Here is a 6446-nt window from a genome sequence, read left to right as displayed (position 1 = left end):
CGCACCCCAAGGTGTACAGGGAATGACTCTGACTCCCGGCCACGTAGTTTTACCCGGGCCCGCTCACCATCATGAAGGTCCTTAATGATTATGAGCAGAGATTCAGGTACTCCAAAAGCACAAAAAACAACCCAGAGCCCAGGCCTACTGATGGTATCATAGGCCTTGACCAGGTCAATAAAGCAGAGATGTAGGTCTTGTTGGAATTCCCTACACCTCTGCTGTAGCAGACGGACAGAAAATATGGCATCTGTGCAGGACCGCCCTTTCTTGAAACCGCATTGGGGCTCCGCAAGCCTCTCCTCAGCGTGCCTGGCAAGGCAATGTTGAATAATCCTTGCCAGGACCTTTCCCGGCACACTGAGGAGTGAGATGCCCCTGTAGTTGTTACAGTCTGTGCGGTCCCCCTTCTTAAAAAGGGGGACCACCAGGGCATCCTTCCAATCCTGCGGAACCCGTCCAGTGGTCCAGACTGTTGTTATGATGTCATATAGGGCAGTCTGTGCACAAACGCCGCCCTCCCTCAGCATTTCGCTTGGGAGATCATCTCTGCCCGCTGCCTTTCCTAGTCTCAGACTCCGGATCGCCTTCAGTATTTCCTCAACAGATGGCACCTCAGGCAGCCACTCACAGGGGGTGACTTCTTCCAATATTTGAGGCACCGCAGCCTCAGCAGGGTCATCCTCGCTTTGTGCCACGATGTTTTCCTGGCTGAGGGATTTTCCCTCCCCCAGGACCTCACAGAAATGCTCAGCAAATCTGCAAACCTGTTCCTGGGGGTCGGAGATTGGGTCACCGTTTTTTCCCCTAATGATGGTAATAGGTGTGGCGCTGCAGATTACTTTTTTGATGGAGTTAAATAGAGATTTGTGATCACGGGCCACTGAGGCAGACTCATCTCCTCAGCAACCCGCGACCACCACCCATCCTTGCAGCGCCTCACGGCTCTCCGAACCTCCGAGCGAAGGCTGCGGTAAGCCTCCTCATTCTCTGACGTGGGATTCTGTAGCCGATGACAGTGGACCTGTCGCTTTTTCTCGACCATCCTGAACACCTCCTCTGTCAGCCAGGGTCTCTGGGGAGGTCTGGACCGCGTACCCAAAGCAGCCATTGCAGCTGCATGAGTCACAGTCCTAAACCTCGCCCATTTACCCTCGACATCAGGAGGAGTCGGGGACGATGCCAATCCCAGCCGCCAGCGATGATGAAATTCTCGCTTGCAACTTTCATCAGATAAGTGAGACCAGGCCACTTTAGGTTGGAATGGAGTCCTGGGTGTATACCCACCACCAGAGTGGAAGAATGGCAGGCGCATCTTACATATGACTAGTCGATGGGCAGAGGGCAGGTCAGCTCCACGGTCGGTCCTGGTGTCAAGGACATGGGATCGCATCCGCTGGTCCGTCACTATGTAGTCCAGCAGATGTTCTTGCTTGGACCCGGCATGCATCCATGATGTTGTGTGGATGCGCCGATGCCGGAACAACGTGTTGGTAATTACAAGCCCATGGGCTGCACAAAAATCTAGCAGCCTCCTACCGTTGTTATTGAGCTGATCTGGCCCATGCCCTCCAATCACTCCAGACCAGGTGCAGTATAATGACCAACTCAGGCATTGAAGTCACCCAACATGATGACTCTATCCCAAGGGGCCACTTTAGCCAGCACCTGTGACAGGAGGTCATAGAAGGCATCTGACTCATCGGCTTTGCCTGCATCCCTCCACGGATGTTCATCTTCGGTGGGGGCATAAGTAACCACGACCACCATTCCTTGTCTCCGGTTGATGGGAAGGCGAGCCCAAAGTAGCCTGGGGCTTACAGCTTCCCACACCTCACCGCCACGCTCCCACGCCCCCTTCATTCTTTTGTTCAAAAGAAGAGCCACACCCTGTTGTTTGGCAGTCTGCTGCCCCGAGTAGAGGACTGTCCACCCCTCATGGTGGCAGGAGCCAGAGCCGGTCCACCGGACCTCCTGAATGCCACATAGATCCAGGCGGTACCGGTCCAGCTCCCGACAAAGGAGTGGCAGCCTCTCCTCCGCAGTGAGCGTTCGAACATTCCACGTGGCTACCCGTAGTGGTTTTTCGTTGTTTCTGGAGGAGCCCCGAGGGTAGATATTCAATCTCCTGGCTCCGCCAATTGGGGTTTGGGCAGGAGACGTCATAGACGCCTGGCCCCCCGGGGCCTCCGGCACAAGCTTATTAGTTACATACTTAATTCGCGGTTTAGTGGTAATTAATTGAAGGTGGAGGGGTTACCAGCCCCTCGCACCTGTCCAGAGCCCCCGTTAGCCCCTGTGGTGGACACATATGCCATGAGGGGAGGAGCCAATCACAATTGGACCTCCCCCCACAGCACTGTCCACGACAGAGTTGCCCGTCCGGCACCGCGAGGAGGTAGGGGGTTGTTTTGCCGGACATGCACGCACACACACACGCACACACACACGCACACACAAAGATCCCCCGTATAGCCTTAACAGACTGTAGGGGCAAGTGCTGTTAGCGAGCACCTATGAAGGCCGGAACGGTACACGAGGGGGTGGGTGGCCAGCACCACGCCCGACCGCCTTTGTCTCCCTAGTGGCAATGTTTACACACCGTACCAAGTACTCATTTGAGGCTGAGTCGACCTAGGGGAGGCCCGGGACCGGTTCAGATAATCGTCACTGGTGTTGGCCGTGAGCGAGAATCGAACCCGAGTCGCCAGGTTCATAGCGCAGCGCGCTAACCGCTACACTACCGCTCCCCACGCACACACACACGCACACACACACGCACACACACACGGACAGACATGCATGCACACGCACTCGGACAGACACGCACTAACACACATGCATGCACGCACACAGGTACATGGACACACACGCATGCAACATTCAGAGATGCAAACAAACCTGTTCGTGTGTCCAGTTGCCTGTTCGGACCGAAAGTTGTGAGTTCAACCGGCGTGCAACAGACGGCGGTGGTGGCGTCTACATCGGTAGAACGTGAAGATCCAGTGTCATTTACATCTGTAGAACGTGAAGAACCAGTGGCATCTACATCTCCAGAAGGTGAAGAACCAGTGGCATCTACATCTCCAGAAGGTGAAGAACCAGTGGCATCTACATCTGCAAAACGAGAAGAACCAGTGACATTAACATCAACAGAATACGAAAAACCAGTGACATGTACATCTGCAGAACATAAAGAACCAGTGGCATCTACATCTGCAGAACGTGAAGAACCAGTGGGATCTACATCTGTAGAACGTGAAGAACCAGTGGCATCTACATCTGTAGAACGTGAAGAACCAGTGGCATCTACATCTGTAGAACGTGAAGAACCAGTGGCATATACATCTGCAGAACGTGAAGAACCAGTGGCATCTACATCTGTAGAACGTGAAGAACCAGTGGCATCTACATCAATAGAATGTGAAGCACCAGTGGCATCTACATCTGCAGAACGTGAAGAACCAGTGGCATCTACATCTGTAGAACTTGAAGAACCAGTGCCATCTACATCTGTAGAACGTGAAGAACCAGTGGCATCTACATCTGTAGAACGTGAAGAACCAGTGGCATCTACATCTGCAGAACGTGAAGAACCAGTGGCATCTACATCTGCAGAACGTGAAGATCCAGTGTCATTTACATCTGCAGAGCGTGAAGAACCAGTGGCATCTACATTGCAGAACGTGAAGAACCAGTGGCATCTACATCTGCAGAGCGTGAAGAACCAGCGGCATCTACATCTGCAGAACGTGAAGAATCAGTGGCATGTACATCTGCAGAGCGTGAAGAACCAGCAGCATCTACATCTGCTGAACGTGAAGAACCAGTGGCATCTACATCTGCAGAGCGTGAAGAACCAGCGGCATCTACATCTGTAGAACGTGAAGAACCAGTGGCATCTACATCTGCAGAACGTGAAGAACCAGTGGCATCTACATCTGCAGAACGTGAAGAACCAGTGGCATCTACATCTGCAGAAGATAATGAGCTTTGGGTCTCTGTGTGAGTCTATGGGTCTCTGTCTGAGAAGTCTATGGGTGTCTGTGTGAGTAGTCTATGGGTGTCTGTGTGATGAGTCTATGGGTTTCTGTGTGAGTAGTCTATGGGTCTCTGTGTGAGTCTATGGGTCTCTGTGTGAGTAGTCTATGGGTCTATTGGGTAAAGTCACGTAGGTAAAAAATAAAATAACAAAAATCACGACGTTTCGGCCACAACACAAGCGGCCTTCATCAGGTGAAGGGACGAGACTATCTGGAGGACAGCGCTGGAGTGAAAAAAGCCACGCTCAGATCACGACCTTTAAGCTGTGTGAGAAGAAAAAGGCCAAGTGCCTTGACAAAGGAATTAGCATAGAATTTAGCATTGAAATGGCTTATTGAAATAGCGAAGTTAAAGTATACACATCTGCAGAGGCACCCCTTCACAAAGGAATTAGCATAGAATTTAGCAATGAAATAGCTGAGTGATTAGCTTGTAACTGGTCACAGAAATAGCTATGTTAAAGTCAGAGCATATACATTCACCGAGGCACCTAGTACAAATCAAACAGGAGAATTTAGCGAAACACAACCACGCTCAGACCGCGGACCTTTAAACTGTGTGCGAGCAAACAAGGTGTCCTGCCAAAGAAATTAGCATAAAAATTAGTATTTGATTGGCCGATTTTAGAAAAGAGGTGGTGTACGTGCCGGTGGACTTGCCGTTTGGCGCGGGGGGGGGAGGGGGAATTTACCTATTTATGGTGTGAAAAGGGAATTTATAAGAGCTGCGAAAGTTTGGGGTACCACTACTTGAAAAAATATACTGTACCATTGAAATTAGTTTAATGTTTAGTTCGATTTAGAACATCTTTCCAATGGTTGTTTTTTTTGTTATTTAATTTTTTACCTACGTGACTTTACCCAATAGAACCAAAGAGTATGGATCCTAGCAGTCACGAAAGCTTTAAATCTAGAATAGTCTATGGGTGTCTGTGTGATGAGTCTATGGGTCTCTGTGTGAGTAGTCTATGGGTGTATGTGTGAGTAGTCTATGGGTGTCTGTGTGAGTAGTCTATGGGTGTCTGTGTGAGTAATCTATGGGTGTCTGTGTGATGAGTCTATGGGTGTCTGTGTGAGTAGTCTATGGGTCTCTGTGTGAATCTATGGGTCTCTGTGTGATGAGTCTATGGGTCTGTGTGAGTAGTCTATGGGTGTCTGTGTGATGAGTCTATGGGTCTCTGTGTGAGTAGTCTATGGATCTATGGGTCTCTGTGTGATGAGTCTATGGGTCTCTGCGTGATGAGTCTATGGGTCTCTGCGTGGGGCAGTGCCAATCCTCACCGATGACAGAGAGGCTGACCCTCCCCTCGTAGTTGCCGTGGGGGAAGGTGGCCACGTGGCAGAGGAAGAGGCCCCCGTCGCCAGCCTGCACGTCCAGCAGCTCCAGCGAGACGTCGCCGGGATGCCCCCCAACGCGGAACCGCAGTCGGCCCGCGAGGGACGAGTTGGTGTACGCCGTGCCGTGCAGCGGGCTGAGCGCGGCCAAATTGGCCCCCGCCCAGACGTCGTCACGGGAGGCCTTCAGCCAGTTGGCCTGTACCACCACCACGGCCGCTCCCCACAGGACGCAGCGCAGCAGCGCCACCTTCTGGCCGACCACCGCCGTGACCTGGCCGTCCGTGTCGACACCCACACGAGGGGTTGGGTGGGAAGACCACGCAGAGACCCATAGACTACTCATAGAGACCCATAGACTACGCATAGAGACCCATAGACTACTCATAGAGACCCATAAACTACTCACACAGACACCCATAGACTACTCACAAAGATCCATAGACTACTCACACAAAGACCCATAGACTACTCACACAGAGACCCATAGACTACTCGCACAGAGACCCATAGACTACTCGCATAGAGACCCATAGACTACTCACACAGAGACCCATAGACTACTCACACAGAGACCCATAGACTTCTCACGCAGAGACCCAAGACTACTCACACAGAGACCCATAGACTACTCACATAGAGACCCAGAGACTTCTCACGCAGAGACCCAAAGACTACTCATAGAGACCCATAGACCACTCACACAGAGACCCATAGACTAGTCACACAGAGACCCATAGACTACTCATGCAGAGACCCATAGACTACTCACGCAGAGACCCATAGATTACTCACGCAGAGACCCATAGACTACTCATAGAGACCCATAGACTCCTCACACAGAGACCCATAGACTACTCATAGAGACCCATAGACTACTCACACAGAGACCCATAGACTACTCACGCAGAGACCCATAGACTACTCACGCAGAGACCCATAGATTACTCACGCAGAGACCCATAGACCACTCATAGGGATCCACAAGACTACTCACACAGAGACCCACTTCACACGCACAAAAATACCTCTCACTCATTCACTCAGCCACCCACTCACCCACGGTGC

The sequence above is a fragment of the Petromyzon marinus genome, unplaced genomic scaffold (assembly GCF_048934315.1).
Source record: "Petromyzon marinus isolate PM22_M1 ecotype Great Lakes invasive population unplaced genomic scaffold, UKy_Petmar_22M1.pri1.0 PM_G_Scaffold_4, whole genome shotgun sequence".
Classification (NCBI taxonomy): Eukaryota; Metazoa; Chordata; class Hyperoartia; order Petromyzontiformes; family Petromyzontidae; genus Petromyzon; species Petromyzon marinus.
The sequence above is the reverse complement of the archived record's forward strand: the minus strand, read 5'-3'. Positions refer to the sequence as shown.